Source organism: Rhinolophus sinicus, chromosome 11 (assembly GCF_057876585.1).
Source record: "Rhinolophus sinicus isolate RSI-liver-muscle chromosome 11, RSI-T2T, whole genome shotgun sequence".
In the NCBI taxonomy this organism is placed as follows: Eukaryota; Metazoa; Chordata; class Mammalia; order Chiroptera; family Rhinolophidae; genus Rhinolophus; species Rhinolophus sinicus.
The window spans coordinates 23724971-23747764 of NC_142511.1; the positions used below are offsets into that span (position 1 = coordinate 23724971).

At 48.7% G+C, this 22794-nt stretch overlaps 1 long non-coding RNA gene across 1 annotated transcript in view; it reads right to left on the reverse strand.

The window, feature by feature from the left end:
- Positions 1–22794, reverse strand: part of LOC141569383 (uncharacterized) — a 65465-nt gene extending 42671 nt beyond the window's left edge. The window contains exons 1-4 of the long non-coding RNA XR_012492963.2: positions 22701–22794; positions 19527–19607; positions 18930–18989; positions 17757–17967 (exon numbers count right to left, since the gene is read on the reverse strand). This is a non-coding gene — a long non-coding RNA (uncharacterized LOC141569383). The remainder of the gene's footprint in view (positions 1–17756; positions 17968–18929; positions 18990–19526; positions 19608–22700) is intronic.

Genomic DNA, 22794 nt, shown 5'->3' on the forward strand with positions numbered 1-22794 from the left:
CGTGAGATGGGGAAGAAAATGACTTACTTACCTGGTGTAGGTTACAATAACAGCAAGAATTCCTCAGCTGCATTATAAGGAGATCTCCTTATAATGCGGAGTGGTCCCTAGAGACAGGACAGTGTGGGTCCATTTTCACAGGCTGACATACATTCGTATTTTTTCAGTTAAAATGAATTGTTTCAGGCATGTTCCAGATTATAGGGCTATAGTGCTGCCCAAGCAAAGGCTAATAGGAAATGTAATAGCCCAGACTCCAACTCTGGATTCTCTAAGCTGGTGTCTCTTTCAGGCCACACTCATTCGTCTAGTTTGGGAAGGGCCTATTAATAGAATACCCAAAATATCCAAGATTTTGAGGAGGAGAAAGGAGGGATGAAAAGAGGATTCTATGTGCTGACTCATCCCATGGCTCTCCCAAGCACTGGTGAGGAGTGGGGGGTCACCTATAGAGCCTTTTTCCTTGATGGTCCTTCCAGAGTTGGCATGCACCCATCTGAGCTCGTGGAAGTTCATTCCCACAGGATATTTGCTTCTTGGCTGCTGCTCTGGGCTCTGTGCCAGGCAGATTTTGGCATTCAACCCAGTTGAAGCCAGATTGCAAAGAACTAAGGACGGGACAGGTGACGCATGTCAATGACAGGAGGGAAGCAGAAAGCACTCCTATTCTGCTAGTCTGTGTGGACACTGGCCCAGCCTGCCAAAGCCTGTTGGAGGGAGAGCATGAGTGTGTAGGTGTGCACACGTGGAGCAGGGGTAGCATCTGAGTGATTAGGTCTGCTCAGGAGCTTTCATGCATGGTGAAAATGGAAGAGGCATGTGTGTGTGTGTGTGTGTGTGTGTGTGTGTGTGTGTGTGTGTGTGTGAATGTGCTGTGGCATGGGTGTTTGAGTGCGTGCTGTGTGTTGTGAGAATGGTGGGTAGGTGTGAATGTGTATATGAGCTGTATACATCCAAGATGTAAATAGATGGCAAATAGGCTGATGCCATCAGCCACAAACAAAAACTTTTAGATGAATGCTTTCAGCATGAACCTCTATGTATTGTATGGATGTGTAGCTGGCATCTACATTTGGTCTAGATTCTGTGTGTTTAAAACTGTGTATGAATACACGAGTGAGGCTTGTGCATTCTTGTACATGAAGCTGTACATGTGAGTGCTGTGTGTGTTATGTGTGTGTCTATGTGAGTCTGTGTGTATTTCTGGCCAGGGCTGAGGACAGGATATTAGTGTGGGACAATGACAGATCTCTATTTTCCTATAGGTGCAGGATTCTCTCCCATGGTCTTACAGTTTATCCCACAGAGTGAAATCCTAAAGGTCTAGATAAATCAAATAGTAAGGCTTTGAGCTCCAACACTGTATCCACTTGCTGCTCACACCCAAGCTACACAGACACCTCCCTGATGGGTCCCACGACCAGGAGGAGCCTCTGATCCAAAACTGGACAATTCAAGAGATGTCTTTCTTAGCCTTCTCTCACTCTGTCCCTCGGTGAGTAGGGCCAACAGCTGAACCTGAACAGTCCACACTGGCTGCAGTCCTCAGAGCATTGTCGTAAATGTCCCAGTTTCTCATGCAGGACCTACAGGGGATAGTTGGAAGGCCCAGATAAGTTTCCTATTACCTTGTCATCTCCTGCAGGCTGCTTACTCTAACAGGCCCCCTCTGCTCTGGGGCTGACATTCCTTCTTTGCTCGTTTCTCTCTACTTTTGTCTAATGAGGTGCAGGAGGCTGCTGAAACTGACAATAGAATTACGTGGAATGCTAGATTCTGTCAATCTCCATTAGAAGCCCAGGGAGAGAACAGTCAAAGCACCAGGACACCTTGGTGTTGTTACAACAGGGCTCACTGTGAAAGCAAACAAAACAACCTTTCTCCTAGACTCTCACCCTGGACCAATGAGTCTACCTGGCTTCCAGTGCAGGCTGCAGCATCCACCTTAACTGGCAAGCCAAGGAGGTAGAACTCATTTGGACATCACCTCATTTGGACATCAGCTAGGCGTACCCTTCCCCAGAAGATCTGCCTGAGTTTGATTCAACAACCCTTCTGCCTGAGTTTGATTCAACAACCCTTCCTCGTTTTAATGATTTGTGGGAAGTCCAAAGTCTTTCCATAATTTCCTGTGTGACTTTTATAATTTCCAGTTCTGTGAACTGCTCCAGCAAATTAATGGAAACTGAAGAGGGAGTTGGAGATCGTGAGAACCTTTGATTTATAGCCAGTTGGTCAGAAGCACAGGTGACAAACTGAACTTGTGATGGGCATCTGAAGGGAGGGGGTCAGTCTTGTGGGACTGAGCCCTTCACCTGTGGGATCTAATGCTGTCTCCAGGTAGACAGTGTCAGAAGTGAGTTAATTGCTTTATGGTATTGAAAAAACACACACAGAATTGGTGTCAGAACTGGATTACCATTTCAACCCATTGTGAAACTCAGTCTTTTTCCTCAATTGACTCAAAGACTACTCAAAGGTTAGTCTTTTCAATGATGGTTCTAGAACAATTTGATAAACATATGCAGAAAAATGAATCACAACCTATACTTCACACCTTATACAAAAATCACCTCAAAATTAGTTTAAAATGGATCATTTTACATGTGGACCATATGTAAAACACAGATCTAAAACTTCTGGAAGAAGCATAGGAGAAAATCTTTGTGACCTTAATTAGGTCACAAAGCAAAAGCATAAAAGAAAAATATTATAAATTAAATATTATCAAAATTAAAAACTTTTGTTCTGCAAGTGACACTGTTAATAGACTAGAAATATAAGCCACAGATGGGGAGAAAACATTTGCAAATCACATTTTTGACAAAGGGCTTGTATCCAGAATAGACGAAGAACCCTCAAAACTCAACAATAAGGAAGCAAACACCCACTAAAATAATGGACAAAAGATCAGAACAGTCCCTTCTCCAAAGAAGATGTAGAGATGGCAAATACGCATTATGAAAGGGTGTTCAATGTCATTAGCCAGTAGGAAACGTTAAACTGAAACCATAATGAGGCACCACTACACACCTATCAGAATGGCTAAATTTTTACTACAATAGTAAGTGCTGATGAGGAACAGAACAACAGGAACTCTCATACATTGCGCCACTTTGGAAAACAGCTGGATGGTGTCATACAAAGTCAAATATACACCTATCATGTGACCTATAAACCCACTTCGCTTTGCTTAAGAGAAATGGAAACCTATGTTCACACAAAAATCTGTAGATGAATGTTTACAGCAGCTTTATTCAAAATCTCCAAAAACTGGAACAACCCAAATGTTCTTCAACTAGCAAATGGATAAACAAACTATGGTACCTCCACAGAGTTAAACACTACCCAGCAATGGACAGGAACAACCTCCTGACTGACACACAGTGTAGATGAGTCTTAAGTGCCTTTTGCTAAATGAAAGAAGTTAGAGCCAAAAGGCGACACATTTATGAGTCCGTTATACGACATTCCAGAACAGGCGTTACTATAGGGATGACAAGCAGATCCGTGGCTGCCAGAGTTTAGTGGTGGGGAGAGGAACTGGCTGTAAAGGGCAGGACAGGGGCATTTTGGAGTAATGGCATTTTTCTATGTCATGTCTGTACAGGTGGATACATAACTGTGCATTTGTCAAGACCTACTGCACTGTATACCACAAAAACTGAATTTTACTGTGTGCAAATTTAAAAAAAAATAGCCAGAATGTTGGGTCAACCCAAAAGGAATACAAACTAAGAAATGAAACAAATTAATAAATAAACCAAATTAATAAATCATGTGCCTACACTTAAGGGGATGGGAAAGAAAAGAACTAACCTAAGAAACTTGGGGAAACAATTTTGACTAGATGCTATAAAGACTAGAGACAAAAAGAACTATACACAAGTACTATACTCTAGTCAATAAAATTGCTTCTCACAAGGGTATGGGCTAGCAGTTCTGAAATTACTTCATGTGTGTGCATACTAGGGTTTAATAAACAGTTAAATAAACTGATTTTTGGTTATTCATAGTAGTTATGGTTTACAAATCGCTGCAAACACTGAATTAGCAAATACTGAACCATTGCTCCCAGGGGAAATACAGGGTTAGGTTCCTGTGAGCCCCGGTCACAACGTTTTCGTCAATTGATCAGTACCGTACATAACCTTATTTTATGTGTGTTTCTGTATAAAGACACCTAATTTAATAGATTTTGTTGCTTCATTAACATTGAATTCACAGCCAACAGTACTATAACTCATGCCGGAACGAAGCTATCCTAATGGTACTTTCTCCATACGGCACTTCACAGCTGTCTCACACTTAGGAACACCAGGCAGCACTGCAGCACCACATTTGGAGGCCACTTTAAACAGCAAAATCACCAACAAAAGGCACAAAGATGAGGAAAATGTGGCACTAAACAAACCTTGAAAAGGACACTTGTTTACAGCGTGAGAGCGAAAGCAAGGAAGCAGGAGGTCACCTCATTTGACTTCAGCTGAGAACATGCGCCTCAGGCAACTCAAAGTTTTCGCTGTTCTGCAAGTCTGCAAATGACCGCCAAAACCCAGAGTATTGATTTTGTTACTACAAACAAATTTCAGTGAGTAGGCAAATTTGCAAATACAGAATCCACAAATAATAAGGCTCAACTGTACTGTAGACAGTGAGAGCCAGATGAGGGGAACAAGGTATCAACCCACTGCCTCCCTGAAGTCAGTTGTAGGCGTGCACTAGACTTTCTGGAATTAAAGTTAAGAGTTCAAGCTGGAGGGGCCCTTAGTTCAAGCATCTACCCCTCCTTTGACAGGAGGAAGCTGAGGCCTGGGAGAGGGAAGAACCTGTCCAGGGTACAGTAGTGGTCCTCTGTCTCCATCTCCTTTAATGACACTGGGCTGCTTCAGTTCATATCTCTAGGATCCGAGGACAGAGTTTTACAGGAATCGTGTGGGGAGATAGGATGCTTAAAATCTAGGCCTTAGTTTACCCAGACTGATGCTCTCCTACCCCACTGACCTGCCAGAAAGAACTTCTACACAGCGTGAGCCTCAGGCGACCTCCTTTCTTTCCTATCAGCACTGGCTCCCTAGTTGATCTCATCCATTCTCATTACTTTAAGTGCCATCTATATGCAAATTTATTATATCTCCAGCCCAGGCCGCTTTCCCTGAACTCCAAACTCCAATTTCCAACAACCTTCTCAACAGCTCTACATGGATATTTAACCAGCTCAAACCTAATATCTCCAGAACAAAATGTTATCTCTTCCTCATTCTTCCCACCTCAGTAAACAGTAGCTCCAATTGCTCAGGCTGAAACCTTGGGCATCATCCTTGAATCCTTTCTTTCTCATCTGATCCAGCAACCAATTCTGCTGGCTCCAAGCACTTCCTGCCACCTCCAGGACACCACCTGGGCGCCCTGACAGTTGTGGCGTGGAATTAACCCCTGTTCATTCACAAAAGGTGAAAGCATTCACAGACTCTACAAAGGAAGTTTTTATTAAAGTTAGGGCAGAGAGAGAATGCCCTTGGCAGTGTCCAAAGATGATGGCTGCCACAGGTTGTAAGGAGAGAAACACCAGTGAGGGTGGGGGAGGTCGCCAGGGCAGAGTCCAGAGTCTGAGAGTGGACAGCTGCAGGTAGTTAGGAGAGAAACACCGATGGGGTCGGGGTGGGGGGGTCACTGAGGCAGAAGTCTGCTAGACAACTGCACTAACTTCCAATTAGCTTTTTCTTACATAGGAAAGGGGCAGAGTGGGTCAGGCAGGTTGGAGGGCTGACATCCTTCCTGGGGTCTGGTCTGTTTGAAGACGATGTTATCTCTGGACTCTGGACTCGGACTCAGCCACAGCAGCCTGGGACTTTAATGTGTCACCAGTAAATACTGCAAGGGAGTTGTAAACTGGATGACAGTGTTCGGGCACCTGAGGATTAAAACATTGCTCTTTCCCAGGTTAGGATGTTGTTAATGAGGTATGGGTGTATTTGACAAAGGGAACAAGCAGAGTTCTTCAGTCGATCAGAGAGGGGAGAAACAAAGAGAAAATAGATGAATAGCAGGATAGATCAAACTGTACACAAAGCAAGTTTAATTACAGGTGGCTGGATAGCAACTTATGCAGTGAGTTAAACTGCAAACTAGCTAAGTCTAACTGCGTTACTGATTCCCTGAATCTCACCCTTACACTGACCACTGCATTTGCCTCCTAACCTGGGTTCCCTGCGTCTAGCCTTGCCCCCTACAGCCTGCAAAACAGCAGCTGGAATTGTCCTCATGAAGAATTCCGTCATGTCACTGCTCTTGCCGCCGCCCTCCAGAGGCCTCTCTCTCAGAGTAAAAATCCAGAAGGATAGCTGATGCCCAAGGCATTCCTGAGCTCTGAGCTCTCTCCCACTCTCCAGTTCCCCTGCTCCAGCCACATGGCCTCTTGCTCTTCCTGAACATCCAGGCTTGCTTCAGCTGGGCCTGGGCTCTTCCCAGTCCCTTTGCCTGGGAAACTTTTCCCAGAAAGCAGGTTTTTATGTCCTCAACACAGCCCCTCTTCCCATACCCACCCTCACCCCCGAGCCCCACACCAGGGTCCTGGACAAGTAGAAGGTTGCAAACCTTCGCTTGTCAGGTCGGCCAAGCCTGGAGTCTGCCATCCCTCAGGTCCCGCCACCCGCTAGCGATCCTCAATTCTGTACATTCTTTTTCCGCTTCAAGGTTGGATTTCCATCTCCTCTCTGCACGTTGGAAAGTGTCCCTAATCACTGGAGAATCTAATTACCACTCCTTCTAAGTGAGCTCTCAGTCTCTGTTATGCAAATATGGCTATCATTGTGTCAGGAGGGTTTTGTGGCTGGTTTATCTTTCCTCCACCCTCCTCCCCCGCTATCCCCTTTCGAATTGAAGTTGCCGTCCCATTTTTTTTTTCATTGTGAAGGGCCCTCAGTTCCTCAGCTCCTGAACCATAGAAATCGCCTAGATTACCCACTCCAGATCCCAGGAGCCACAACAGGCTTGCCTCGGGGCAAACAGAAGGAAAAATAGACAGCGCTTAGTGGAATTTATTTTATTTCTTTGGAGATGCAAATCAGAAGTTTCCAGATGAGCTCTGGGAGGGTCAGTGCAGGCTGGAGGAACTGGGCTCTGGGAATGGAGGCAGAGACTGGGGGGAAAACAGGGAAGCAGCGCCAAACCCCAAATGATTGCCATTGGTTCTGTCGTGCTGGAGACCCAGCTCGCTCCGCCATTTGTCGTGCAGGGCGGCCTGCGGGGTCTCTGGTCCCGCTCCCCACATAAGAACGCAGGATATGGTGAGGCCAAAAAGGAACACCCACAGAGCCATAGGTAGGGGAGTCATACCACTATGGTCTCACTGGAGGCTGGGTCCACCGGACGTGCGACCTGCCGTCAGCCTTTCCTCCAACCGACCGACCGACGACCCAATGCACTCTCCTCCACTCTGTTCCTCTCTCCTCTTCCGCTCTCCTCAGTTCTGCTCGGCTCCTCGGCACTCCTCGGCAGTCCTCGGCTCTCCTCCATAACCGCAGCAGTTACATCAGCGGCCAATCGGCTAACCGGCCACAGCCTACGGCCATCCACCACCCGAGCCAGCACCCCTCCACGTGAGGCCGAGAGCCTGTAAACTACTTTCTGGGGCTCTGTCCACACAGGTTCTTTTGTCTTGTTGAAGGTTTCTGGGCCTCTGCCAGCCTTAGCTATGACGTGTGTGCTTCCTGGGCCCCAGCTCTCTGCCCCTGGCATGATCCAGGGCCACTTACTTCCTCTGCTGCCAGTTCCTGGTGACCCTTAGCTTCCATAAAATGGGCCGAGCAGAAGGCAGGCAGGCTCTGTGAGCTTCCATTTGTTCATTCTTCACTCATTCAACAAACAAATTGAGTGCCTACTGTGTGCCTGGTAATAGTCTATATGCAGGGAATACAGCAGTGAACAAATGAGATACAAGCTTTCAATCTAACGGAGGAAGATTGACAATACACAGCAGATATATTAGCTCCAGTGGCAATGAGTATTAAGGGGAAAAAACAGATGAAGAGGATAGAGAGTAACAGGAATAGCAAGCACAATTTGGAAAAGGTAGACAGAAAAGGACTCTGATACAGGGACATTTGAGCAGAGCCACCCAGAATTTCTGTTTGCCCGGACCCAGTGGCAAAAGTGCGGAGACCGCAAACCTGCGTGGGGAGAGAGTTCATGTTCTCTCCAAACCAGCTGTGTGAACTTGTAAACGTTTGACCTGTCTGAGGCTCACAATTCTCTTGTTAAATGAGATACCATGTAAGAGTGTGTGGACGTTGACCTTCAGGCAGTATGCTCCTTTGAAAGATACCTGCCCTGTGGCTCTTACAGCACCTGTGTTCCTTCTGTAGGGTACAAGATTGACCCCTTCACAAGGAGGTAGCTTTTGAATTGAGAAGGCAATTCTGGGGAGAGAAGGAAGTTAGGTTGGCAGCTGTGTGGTCAGGGTGTGTGACAGCCGAGGCAGAGTGACCAAAGATGGGAAAGCCGAAAGGCCTAGGTGTGGCCCGATTTATCACTTTCTCCTCTCAAGAACACATGATATCATAGGAGTCACCTTGAATGCAATATTTGTGCATATGGAAAATCATTTGCCAATGTGGATCCCTTATTATTAGCAACAGATACTTTGTGTTATACCACCCACGGCCTGGGCTATGAGATTCATGATGACGGACCAGATTTGTATTATTTTTATTACTATTAATTCCTGGCGTTTGGGACATAGTGGGTGATCAGGAAATGTTTAATGAATGACTAACCATTTCTGACACTCCCTTCTTCCCAGTGCTGCGGCATTGGCCAAAGGCAGGGGATTATTTGAAACCAGACTTTTTAACTTACCATGTTTCCCAAAAATAAGACCTAGCCGGACAATCAGCTCTAATGCGTCTTTTGGAGCAAAAATTAATATGAGACCCAGTCTTATGTTATATTTATTATATAAGACCCAGTCTTATATTATAGTAAAATAAGACCGGATCTTATATTAATTTTTGCTCCAAAAGACGCATTAGAGCTGATTGTCAGGTTAGGTCTTATTTTCGGGGACACATGGTAGGTCTGTCACTGGGATGACTCAGCAAAGGATGAAGGGATTTGGGGGACGTAATCCTCCAGACAGGACTCCTGGGCAATGTTATGATGTTGGAACCGATGCCCCCAGTTTTCTAGAAGGAAGTGAATTGCAAGGGTCTTATCTAAGGGAACAGATTCATCTTCTCCTCACCTCTCATCTGGACTCCAACATTGGAACCTACTTGCTATGATTAGAGAAAAATGACCCAATAATTATTCTTCGTTGACAGGTGTGTGTGTGTGTGTGTGTGTGTGTGTGTGTGTGTGTGTGTGTGTTCAAGTTGTGGTTATGGAAGTATTTCTGTAAGTCAAGTATTAGCTGAAGCTAAGAGTTTGTGTTCAGCTGGTTTCCATGGTAACCCATCAGCTTTCTTTGCTTCATCTGTTATGAGGATACTCCTTTTCTAAAAAGGGGGGCAAGATTAGTAAAAAGAGAGAAGGGGCCGCCATCCACACCAACCTCAACTGCTCCCAGACACAGCAGCTGAGGTGGTGGTGCTGTGGACCCGGGGTGTCTGTTGGCCTGCAGCTGGGCGCAGAGCTGGTGGATGGACTGCTGGGCTCCCTGCGCCAAGGTTACCCACCCTCCACATTCCTGCTCAAGCCCCACCCTGACCGCCAGGCTGGTGTTAGAGGCAAGCTGTGCCGAGGGACTTAATTACACCCTTGGGATTTGGTTCTCTCAAACACCAGGTATTAGTTGTTGAAATAGAAGGATGGCAAGGGGTTGGAAGGAAGACAGGGCCTGGGGAGAGGCAAGGAGAAGCAGAATGCGAGTCAGATAAAGAGCACAATAACCTTTTGATCTTTTGGTATTCTGAGAAAACAACAATAGTCCGCAGAGATAACAGGTGGAAGAATATTCAGAAGACAGGACTCAGGCTCAGAACAAATGTAATCTTAGCCCAAACATTCCCCAATTTGCAGGATGCCCCCTTCTTCCTGCAATATATATAAAGAGGACCCCACCCTTTTGTCTTCACATTTTCCAATACGGTTACCTTGTTAAAGCCAGGGGAGACCTCCAAAGAATCATAGGCTTGATGGGGGTTCTGTTTAAACTATGTGACCATGTACCCAGCACTGCTTTCACGCACTCACACGTATTAATTAACTCATTTCCTCCCTACAAAAAGCCTTTGATACAGATGCTATTCAGAACCCCGATTTTACAGAGAGGAAACGGGAGCTCTGCTCTCTGTAGAGGTTAAGGAAATTGTCCAAGGTCATACAGTGAGCAAGTGGCGGAGCTAGGAATCAGACCCCAGGATTTGTGTTTGTAACCTCGCCACTAACCGGGCTGGAAGAGGACTTTGAGAAAAGTGTGTCCAACAAGCTCACTTCACCCAGAGTAAGGAAGTGACTTGCCCAAGGTCGTACAGCTTACGAACAGCAGATGTCACTGGCAAATGCCCAGGTAATTAAGCCACAGCTGCTCCCTCCCCTTCCAAAACAGGTCAACTGGGTCAAAGTACTTTCCTCCAAGCTCAGTTGCCTCCCCCTCCCAAGGCTCATAGCTCTTGCTCCCTCCTCTTTGAGGTGCCCCTTCCCAGATGCCCTGTCAGCCCTGCCTAAGTCTCACCCCCTTGGGTGAGGGACAGGAGGCTCTGCCCAGCAGTCCTGCTAAGAGTGACAGCACCGCCCACCACCCTGTCATTTCTGCCTCGCTCATCCCTGTCAGCCGTCTCCCAGCTCCCAGCTGTCTGTCAGCAGCTGCTCTGGGATATAAATAACCAGCCGTTGGCAGAGGCTCCCTGGCAGAGAGGGGTAGGGGTGGGGGGAGGAAACAGAGTGGGGGTGGTAACAGGAGAGGGAAGAAACTCAGGGGTCTCCTCTGGGCTCTGGGTGCAGATATTCTGAGCTGCTCCTCAGACAGGATAGCTGAGGCCTGAAAGAGGAACGGGAATTTGGTTTCAGCAGGAAGCAGCTGAGCAGAGGACTGGAGCAGGCCATTTCTGTCATTGTGTCTGAGGCCTTCCATCTCTCGCTGCCTGATGCAAACTGCACGACCTCAATTCCTCCCTCTACCACCTGTTTCTTAAGGCAGTATATGGGGGACTCCTCTCCCCACAATACTTGTGAGCTGTAAGGATGCTAATTCTGCAAAGAGAAGACAGTTCTGGAGAAGAGAGGGCCCGTGAGGCCTGAGGAAAGCACAGAGTGGAGGCAGCAATTAAAATTAAGAGGAAGGTTTGGGCAAAACTGACAGGACAAGAGAATAATTTAAAATTCCACTAACACTATCAAACCTCTACCATACGTTGGGTGCTTCACACACATCCCCTCGTTTCATCATCTGTGTAACACAGGGTGAGAACTAGCTCTACTTTACAGATAAGGACCTGGGGAGTGATGGGGAGAGCTAAGGAAAGGCGGGGCTGGAAGACACTTCGAGAGCATCAGGTTCGGTCCCCACATTCTGCTAAGGAGACAGAAGGGAGTGACAAGCCCAAAGGCCAGTTGGTGGCTGGACTGGCTGGAAAGGCCACCCCAGCAGCACCCAGCAGTCACCACAGCTCTCCTTCAGGTGGTGGTGGAGGGGGCTGATTCAGCGAGTCACCGCTTAGGTAAAGCCAGGGGAAGGGGCTCCCGTGTGGAAACATTAAAGGACCTATTTTATGGCTTGACAAAAGCTGCCTTCTAACATCTTTGTTAGATAGTAGAGTGATGTTGCTCACACTTTTGTGTGAATCAGAATCTCCTGGAGGGGAGTGTTTAACCCCACCCACTCCGAGAGTTTCTAAATCAGTAGGTGTAGTGTTCATATTTTTATTTTTGTATATTATGTTTTGACATCTTAAAAACCTTTCTGGCTGGGGCGAGAGACTGCCCCCCCCCACCCCTCCCAGGGCCAGCCATTTCTTAGAAACAGCAAAGGGCCCACCTGGGAACATGCCTTTGATATGCAAACTAACCAATCCAGAGCCAAACCTCCTCTATGTGGCTCCCACAACCCAAGTACGCTCCTGGAGACAATATTCCTCTGCCTTTAGCATCCCAAGGCCAGGTACTGGGCACCTAGGGTCCACTTGGATCACTTAGAGCCCCTGGGACTTATTTATACTAGCCAATCCTCAACTGTTTGCCTCGCCCTGCCTTTCCTTTCCTGAGGACACCCCAGTGAGGACCCTGGCCCAAGCCCTTCCTTTTCTCCTGTTACTTCTGCCTCCCGACAGTGCCGGTGCCTCCGCACATGGCCCTAAGTGGTATGCCTCCTGTTTCTGGAAGCTGTGAGTACAGCAAACTTGGTTTCCCTGAGCCTCTCCTGTTTCTCTTCTTGTGACCGCACCTGGCTGACCATCACATACAAGAACACACAGGACAGTAGGTCTGGTGTAAGGCCCAAGAATTTGAATTTCTAACAAGTTCCCAGGTGCTGCTGGTTCCAGGGAACGCACTTTGAGGACTATCTGTATGGAGGATTCAAAGGCAGCTGGGTAAGGACCAGACCAATTTGCATAGGGCCCAAGGAGCCTCTTGAAAGGAAAGGATCAAGACACTGATCTCTTATTTACTCAAATTCAGTCAGTCCAGATGGACTGAGACGGTGATAATCTTGTACATTACTGGTGAGAATGGACACCAAGGGCCCCAAGGTAGAGTTCATCTTGAGGAAAGGAGAATCTAGACAGGGCTATGCAGTGTGGTTGCTGGACCAGCAGCAGCCTAGTATGGGAGCTTGTTAGAAATGCAAATTTTTAGGCCCGTGCCCAAGACCTGCTCAGTCAGAATCTCTGAGGGTGTGGCCCCAAGTCTGTGCTTGAACAAGCTAATTCTAATGCACAATAAAACTTGAGAAGAACCGGCCTAGACTGACCCTGTGGTCTTAATACTGAGGCCTAGATTCTCTTGGTGGCAGAATGGCTGTGGCAATTGTTAGAGAGAAAACCATAGGCCCAAAATGGTGTCACTTGTACTAAAAGCCCATGATACCAAACCTAGATTTAATACCGCATCTAATTGCAGTTTCGACCTCTTCCAGAAACCTAATCTTAACCAGTCTGAAATTTTATGGTCAACAGTAATGAGGTAATACATCACTTGGACCCTCTCCATCCCCCACCCCCATAGAAAGAAAAGGCAACCTGCAAGATAAAAACCCTTCCTAGCCCCCAAATAATCTTTTCATTTATTAGCAGTTCCCCTGCCCCACCCTTCTTCCTATAAAAACCATCCATTTTGTACAAGCCCTCAGAGCACCCTCCTACTTGCTGGATGGGATGCTGCTGGATTCATGAATTACTTAATAAAGCCAACTAGATCTTCCAGTTTACTCGGTTGAACTTTGTTTTGGAACACAAGAACCTCTCTCTGATCCAGCTATTTGTCTGGTGACCTTTGGGGACAGTGGATGATCACATTGCATATATACTCATTTGCAGTATGTCAGGGCTCCCAAGAATGGAACATCCCTGAGTGGGTCTGTTCGAGAACCTGATCAGCAAGCCGATCATGGCAGAAACGGAGAAGCCCCACTTGACTGTGGAGCCTCGTTTCATTAGTCAGTGATGGAAACACAGGGTGGCCAAGCCCTCCAATTATCTACTATGTGGCCTGTTCCCTCTTCACAAACCCTGGAAATTTTGTAATAATTACAAGGGGCAAGAGTTGGGGAAGAGGAGAGGAGATGGACATCAAGAAAGAGATACTGGACTTCCTGCTAAATTGGGCCGATGGATGCTTAAAGGATTAACTTAAGTACTAAAAAAATCTGTGACTTGATTTGTCCCTAAGCTGATGAAGCACATCCCACTGGTTCTTTTGATAAATGCTGTATTTTATTTATGCTTCTAACAGAGAAAGGTGGTTACCCGTACTGGCAACTGAGAGTTCTGGCTTACGGTAACCTGAGGCCAGGGCTGAGAAAGGAGGTCCTTTTGAGCATTTGTATGGCCCAGCACATTTACCCTGACCTGAAAGACTAGCGTCCAAGCAGCTGAAGGTGATTCCATGAAGGCCTGCCGCCAGGAGGGTCCAGGAGGGAAGGGGAAGGGAACCGCTCCTGAGCACTAGGGGTTCTCCAGCCCCATCCTCCCTGCCACACCTTGTACCCACTCACAGCTCCAAAGCTGGCGGCTGGTTCCCACCTCATGCCTCTGCTGAGGCTGCTCTCAGTCTGGAATGCCATTCTCCGTCCTGCCCAGATGACAAGCGCCTTTGCCTCTTTTGGGACCTAGCTCAGGAATCTTTTCTCTGAAGACTTTCCAGACCTGCCCTCTGATGCTATTGTCATTCCATCCAATGCCCCCACTGGACACTATATGAACTTCTGTCATCACACAGACAAGTTTTTCTGCCAGACTATAAATCCTGAAGGGCAAAGATTGCCTTGTCTTTCTCTGTAAACTCAGTACCTCACATGGTGAACAAGACAGAGCTTACAGTCAGGTGCATTTTTCATAAAGTTATCCAAACAAGGAATTAAACCCTGGTGATGAGCTTTAAATCCCTGATAGCTTACCAATTAAACTACCAAAACTTTAGCACCTAATCTGCTTAAGAAACCCTCCCACCCTGGGGAGCCCCTACTTTGATGGGGTACCAAGCTCCTGTTCCTGGAGAGCTCCAGTCTGGTAGGGGTGACACATCTCTTGCTCTCAGGAAGTTTCCAGAAAGATAGGTAAATATCATATATTCGCCATGACACTGCTTCCTGCCATTTACTGGTTCCTTTTCATGTGGAGGGAAAGGTGGCCCCTGGAAGCCAAGTCTAAACTGTCCTATAGTTCACAGTCCAGAGGAAGAGCGCCACGTCCTAATAGCAGGTCTCAGAGAAGCGCTGTGTGGCCTGGCCGGGTGCCTGTCCCCTGGACAGGTGGGGCAGGATGAAGGACAGGTAGCTGATCAACCCTTCCAATCTACACAGAACGGGTTTGCTACAGGAAAGAGTTCTGATACTGGGGCAGGAAGATTTCAGATTGTGCTGGACAGAAAGCAGTACTGCTGAGGAGGCGGGACACGTAAATCCAGCCCAGAACGGGGATGTGGGGCGGGTCTGAGAGAAGCAAGCAGATCAATACTCCGGAGTGCACTTAAATGCAGAGCGGGACCTGGGGTTTGAGGTCGGGTTGACTTAAACAGCAACAGCTTATGGGGGAAGCTTGACTGGGAATTGGGAAAAAGAGGACAACAGGTGTTTGGGGTAGAGGTGGCTGAGGGGTTCTGGGAAGCCTGGAGGCTGGGGTGGGTGCATTGAGGGGTACTCTGAGGAAGGAGAAGGCAGTTTCTCAGAGTATGCTGGAGGCCTTCCCATGACCACAAACCTTGCCCAGGGTCCTTTGCCCCTCTGCTCCACTCACAATATAGGACACCACTCCACCCTCAGTGCTTGGGACCAGCTCTGGGGAACTTACAATCTTAGAAGGACTGAAGAGAAATATGTGCAAGTTTTACTCCTTCCAAGGGGAGGGGGATTTACGTTCTATGGAAATTAGGAATGATGGTGGGGGGAGAACTGAGAGAGACAGAGAGGTTATTAGGCTGTAAAAGGAGCAGAGTATGGGGTGGGAGAGAGAACAGGGGCAGCCCTCACTGTTGTCATGGCAACACAGACAAATCCAACTGTGCCTGTAAACACCACTGTGTGAGTATTTTCCTAAGCCGAAGCCCCAGGGCTGAACAGAACGAACAGAACGGAGAGAGGAGAGGCCCTGGCTGTGGAGATCACCTCCAAAGAGACTGCACACAGGATGGCTGGGCACTGTGTATGGCAGGACCAGCTGCCAGGGGCTCCTTTCAGGGGTCTCCTCTGGCTTTGGAGCAGACAGAGGGAAGCCCTGCATGCAAAGTGCTTCCTCTACAGAAAGAGACCTGATGGTGGAGGGACCTGATGGACAGCAGGACTGGTCCCCACCATGGGGAGCAGCGGAGGGGTCTCTCATCAGGTGGGCACAGAGGGAGGCACTGCTCTGCCCACGCACATCCCATGAAGCCCAGGGTTGCTGACCAGGACCAGGGATCTGGCAAAGCCTGGCGTTGCTCTGTCCCCCGGGCATGGGCTGACTGGGCTCTGATGGATCGCAGGCAGGCAGGCAGGCCAATCCTCCGCGGTAAATCCCTGACTGGGGGAGGGGCCGCCTGGGAGGAGTCCCCTCCCTTCTCTCCCCTCTCCTTGTCCACCTCCCTTTCGATTGTGTTGCTCCCACATCCTCTGCTTATCTTCCCTTTCAGCTCTCATTCTCCTTCCCACTCGCCTCTCCTCTCTCCCGCCCACCCTGGTGCTCGTCCCTCTTCCTCTTCCCCTCTCTGCTTTCAGCTGCCTCTTGTTCCCTTGGTCGCGCTCCTCTCTCCCCGCACCTGCTTTCTCTCTATTTAAATCAATACAAAGCCAGAAGAGTAGGTGGGGAAATGCCGCACTGAGGACAGCAGCAGGGAGGAAGCTTTAGTGTTAGGCCTTTTTCTTCCTGCTGCCATAGAACCAGAGCAGAGATCCTGAGAGGCATGACCATGGGGCTACACATCACCCTGCACCCCACACCTAGTTCTCAGAGCCCCTTCCCCAACCCAACACTGCCCCTCGCTGGTGGCAGGAGACCAAACTTCAGGGGAGAAAAGGGGCCACACCCTAGGCCCCTCTTGTGTGCCACTGCGCTGCTGCTAATTGTGATTTCAGATCCATGGGGATACTGGAGTGTTTCCTAAATGTTGTTCATCTTGGATCCAGCCCCTAGGATCCAGAAATCCTAGATAATCTGCATTTGGAGTTTGGCCAAAGCCAACTGAAAGCCTCAGAGTCGTACCTTGGTCTCTGCTCTGGGAGCTTCCAGAGGTGCAGGCACACCCGTGCCAGGCCTGTGCACTGGATGGCCCTAGAGCTGGCGCTGGGAGGGAGGACGTGGGTCAGCCTGAGCATCTGGTGTGGACAGGCTGGGTGGGACAACTTTCTCCAGAATTGAAACTAAGAAAGGTCCTGTGATTCTCATTCTGCTAAAATAGAAATGCTTCCTAAGTTGTAAACTCACCTGGTGAGATAGCAGCCACTCCTAATTGCCCATAAACACATTTCCTGAACCTTACAGACCCTTACCTTTGGGGGCGACTACCCACCAATGAGGCCCCCCCACACTAGGGACAGCTACACTAGGTATAGGCTAGCCAAAGGGTGTCCCAGGATGTCACCTGACCCCACCACAAAGGAACTGTTGGCCCAGATCCACCCAGATGGATCTAGATTTATATCCAGAGTCATCTTAAAGTCTCCTGGGTCCCAGTGTGGGCTCAGGGTGACAAGGAGTAGGGCTTTCACACTGAGAGCCTTCACTCCTGGTCCAGGACCCCTCATTGTGAGTAAATATGGGTTCCTGGGTACCCTAGGTGGCAGGTGTGGTCGACCATCAATCAACAGCGTGTGTGTGGGGGGGTGTGGGGGTGTAAAATGACTGAAACACAAACACTACACAAGAAAAGAGAGGATCAGGCTAGAAAACTCAGGTGTTCAGAGCGTAGTTGTGGGGACGTCCTTCACTTCTTTCTGGTATTCACCGCAGTCTGTACTAATCCTAATGATTGTTGCAGTTATAGAATTCTAGACATTTTAAACACTTTACTTTTTCAGAGCTCTTTCTCATCTATTATCTCATTTGATCCTCGCAGCCATTTCACAGGGATCACTTTCCTAACTTCCAAGATAAAAGCTCTAAACTCAGAGAGGTTAAGTGACTTACCCAAGATCACACAGCTCATTAGATTTGACAGAATACTTCCAGATGTTTCCCAGTGGGTCAGAAGTGTCTTCTTTTCAAAGAAATGGCACATTGCTTTGTAGCTCACTGGTCTAAAACACACTGGGTCTAAGGTTGGTCTAATATAGCCCAGGAACTTGTCCCTCCAAGACGTCCTGGGCTTGGGCCAGGGTGGAATGTGTGGGCAGCTGTCCTGCAGGTTAAAGGAATAAGTAAAACACTAAATGCCTGAAGAAGAGCAGCTCCCACAAGACGTGTTAGCTCAGTGTCAATGTATTGGCTCACACACATGAGCACGTGCACACACGTGTCACTTGGGTGCCCTCCCCGGTGCTCTGGGTGTCCTCTCCCTGTCTGTTGGCATCCCTGCGGCCACACCTGCTCCCATCCTTCTCTTCCTGCCCTCAAGCTGTCCTTGTGTGCGTAGGGTATGCACACAAAGACTTGTCACACACGGAGAAAACACATCAACAAAAGCAGAGGAATGACCCAGTTGTAGGAGCTTCACACAGCCATGGGGGGGGGGGGGACAGATGAAAGCACTAGAGAGACAGAACTGGGGGTGCTGAGGCCAAACAGCTGTGTTCTGTGTTCAGGAACTAACTCGAACTCTAATGGTGCTCTAGTTGGTACTTAAGTCCCGAGGCCCCTTCACATTCAGTGTGCGCTGAGCACGATAGGGTGGACGCTGAGGCCCCCTGGCTCTGACCCGGGTCCTGAGGCTCCCACGGAGGTTGGAAGGTACAGTGGCAGGAGAGCAGATTTTGTCCCTGCCTAGGGTTAGAGGGGAGGTGCTTCAATAGAGGGCTGGGCCACCCACCTCCTGTGGCCTTATGACCCCTCCTGCCATCTCTGCCTTGTTCCTGGGCTGCACGGCTGCCAGCAGGCTAGGCCCGTCCTGGCAGTGCCTCAAAGCTACACTGAGCTCCTGGGCTCAGTTCTGTGGGGTCCTCCTCCATTAGAACAACTGGCTTTCTGAACAAGCTGGGAGAGAGAGAAAACATGAAAGGCATGTGTATCAGGTCACACTGAGCTCCTGACAGCCAGGCCTGCCTGGCTCCTTGCAGCTCTTCCTCCCCACTGGCTGCACTTGAGATCTTCTAAAGGCTGATTTAAATCAAGCTTAAAAAAAAAAACCAAAAAAAAAACACCTACCTTGTATCCCTTGGTTTATGTTCCCTGGGCTCCAGTTTCCTGCTTGTAATTTGGACCGCACTGAAAAGATATAAACATCTCTCTGTTTGAAGAGCCTCTGAGGGGCCAACAGCAGCTCCCCCACGCTTCTGTGAAGAGGGAAAGCACTAGGGGTGAAAGCCTGGGGCTCTCTCACCCCAGCCCTGCCATAGGCCTGGGGGTGCTGGGAGAGGACCGGCTGCTCCTTCCCTGCAGGGGGAGCGTGCAGGGGCAGGGGGAGGAGAGCCTCTGCTCCCTGCACCACACCTGTGTCTGCAGTTTACAGCCGGGCACCTAATTTATAAGCTGTTTTTACTGATGTTGTCAAATAGCCACAAACCAAAGAAATAAAGCAGTCAGAGGAACAATGTCCCCCCTCTGCCTGGGCCCTCCCAGCCTGTCTGCTTTGTCAGGGCCTCTGTTTGAGGGCTGGGGAGCTGCGGTCCTCTGTTACACACAGACCCTCCAAAATGATTCCAGGAATTCGAGGAACCAGTGAGGAAACCAAAGCTGGCTCACATGTTGGGACACTCAGCAGAAAGCTTCCACCCCACCCCAGAAGTGAGGATGCACCCAAACCTGCTGTCTTCTGGCTGAGCACACCTGGCTGCTGCCCTGCAAGCCTGCGTGTGGCTACCTTGCCAGCTTCCTCCTGTGCAGCTGAGCAGAGAATGACCAAGGATTAGGTTTGGCAGAAGGAAGGCAGTAATAACACAGTCACTGCAGACCCCATGCTGCCCCAAGGACGGCCCCGCCATCACTCTGTCTACACACAGTCCTCGTGGTCCGTAGCTGACAGCCCCCAGGTTAGCACTTGGTTGTGCAGTGCTGTTGTCGCATAGGGAACAGTGTCTTCTACAAAACACTTGGGGGCCCCCTTCTCATCACTTCCAGGTCAGGCCCAGTGTGGGCAGGTGATCCATCAGTGCGATTCTGAGAGGGAAAGGGGGCGTGAAAACATGAAGAAGGCAGCAGGCAGGCGTGAGGGTGCGGAGGGTTAAGTACAAGGACCTCCAGGGAGAACTGGGAGCCACTCTGGACACTCCCACTGGACCCGGGAGTGGGGTGGAGTGGGGGTGGAGGTGGGGAGGGGGAGGGCGGGGAGCGGGCCGGTTCTGACAGCCACGTTTCTGCTTCTGCGGTGGGCCTCCAACACATCACGTGTTTGGTCAGTTGTTAAGAGCCCCAAATGATCTCCTCTGCAGTGATAAATGTCAAGGCATGGCCTCGAATTAATCATGCTGGCGGAGCAGAGGAGAGGGATGGCTTCTCCCAGGGTGTCCAGGGACGTGTCACAGAGCTGAGTATTAAAAACTGACTTTCCCGGCTAGACAAGAGGAGTCAGCTATTTCAAGCCATGGAAAGCTGGGTGGGTCATGGTTACTCAGTTGCTGAATCCACTGTTCAGCAGAGATAACCAGTTGCAGCCACAGCTCTGAGTCAAGATCACCCCTCTCCACCGCCACTGAAACCACAAGCTCACCTGGACCCATTCAGAAATCCCTGTCCTTCGAACTGCCAGCCTCAGCGACTCTGTCTGCATCTTTAACCAGGCACAGACAGACGTCGGCACCCCTCCTCCTCCTCCCTCTGGCCCAGGCCAGGCCTCCCTCTGCCAAGGACAACAGTACTTGGTTCCACTGGCTCCATTCCTCATAGTCTTTCACTGTTCCCCAGCATTGTTCCCGCCCTCCCGCCACAGCCCCAGTTAATCTAATGTCCATCAACAACCTGCACGGGCCTTCTCTAGGAAAGGAGAATGAGAGACGCTGGAGAAGGGGCCTTGACTGCTGCCTAGGAGCTCACAGTCAAGTAGGAACAACACACACGATAGTGAGCTATGACGTTAAAGACCAGCTCGCTGGACCCCCTTGTTTTGAGGAAACTGGAGAGGGTTTACTGATTTGCTCAATGTCACAGAGCAAGTCAGTGGCAGAGCAGGAGCTAGACTTCAGTACTGTTTCCAGAATTTATTGTAATATGTATGGATGTGGTGTCAGACAGATCTGGGCTTGTCTCCTGGTTCTGACATTTTCTAGCCACGTGACCTTTGAAAAGTCACCCACCATGTCTGACTCTTAGTTTCCTTATGTTTAAAACAAGGGGACCAATGCCTTGCTTACAGGGTTCTCATAATTTTTAGGGTAAGGTGACATAAAATGTGGGGCAATAGAATGAAGTCAGTAGATGGTGACCACAGGAGTGGAAGATGTAGGAGAAAGAACAATGATGGTGGCTGACATGACTTGTGTCAAGGACTCTGCATGTACTTCTTCACCTCAACCCTCTGGAGCAGGTGTTTGTACTTTCTAGAGCAGTTGTAGAAAATGAGACCCCAAGAAAGCAAGTAACTGGCCCACGGTGACCCACCTAGTAGTGGGAGAAGCACTGTGCCACCCACTCAGCGTCCTGCCTGTGGCCCTCTGCTGCCTCATACACAAGTCCTCTGACTCTCAACCTGTAAGCATTTATTGAGTCCCTGAGGTTTATAAAACACCCAGGAGGTATAGAACAAAATAAGGTGAAATCCTTGCCATCTAGGAACTTATAGTTTGGAGAGAAGTGACATGAATATAAAAAGATAACTGACAGTCGAAGTCAATACCACATAATTCCCATGTGAGTTCCAACTCAGGAGGAATCACAGCGGGTTAGAGTTATCAGGGAAGGCTTCACAGAGGAGGCAGGGACTCCATATGGACCCTGAAAGATGGGAATGTTCAAGAAAAATGGAAAGGTAGGGACAGACTTTCCAGAAGGTAGAAGCAGAATGAGGAAAGGTCCAGAGGAAAGAGTAGTCTCAGTATGGAGAGGGGACATTGAGTCCCAATTCACATGTCACCTTTTCAGTCACTCATTCACCTCTTTACTCATCCATTCATTCAGCAAATATTTCTTGAGCACCTACTATTTGTCAGGTATTGTGCTAAATCTTGGGGATAGAGGAATGAACAAGGTATGGATGCTCTTCTCAAATAACTCAGTCTAGTTGGCAAGACCAACAGTGCAATGTAAAAATATTAACACAGACAAGTTTGGATGCTCGGGGATCCAGAGGACGGGCCCTCCCTCTATTGTGGGAGCAGGCAGGGTTTTCTAGAGGAAGTCGTGCCTATGCTGAAACATGAAGGACACAAGTATGGACTGATTTAAACACACTCATACTCACCATCATCATGATCGGCATTGTTAAATGACTTACACTTATGGAGCCCTCACTGAGCAGAAGGGACTGGGTTGGGTACTTTACGTATATTCTCTTCTGTACTAATGATATTCCTATGAGATACATGGTATTTGTTACCCCTATTTAGAGATGAAGAGGTAGAGGCTAAGAGTATCTACATGACTTGTCCAAAGTCACTTGGCCAGGAATGGCAGTCAAGATTCACACCAGATCAGATAAGTCTTAATCTTTGTGTCCTTAGCCATTCACCAAACTAGAAGTCAGGAGGAAGTATGCGTAAACCCCATGGGGTGTGTGTGTGTGTGTGTGTGTGTATGCGCCAAAGGCCAGAGCACCAAAAAGCAAAGAAGGCCCCAGAAGAGCCAGAGGCATCTCCTCCTTTTTCCTGAGCTTTACCCACCCCTCAGCTCCTTGGAAGAACTGGCCACAGGGGAAACAGGGGTGGGGGCACAGAGCCACGGGGATGACTCTAAGTTATTGCCAGGGCAGCTCAGGTGAAGTCCTCCCTCTGTCGTCACCAACTCCCCAATTAACAAAGCAAAACTGTTAACCACAAATACACTTACAGAAGTCGTTCTCTGAGAGAAGCAGCCTGCAGTACCGCGGTGGGCTGTGACCAGCTTTGCCATTAACTACAAGCGGGTCTCAGGATCTTCACCT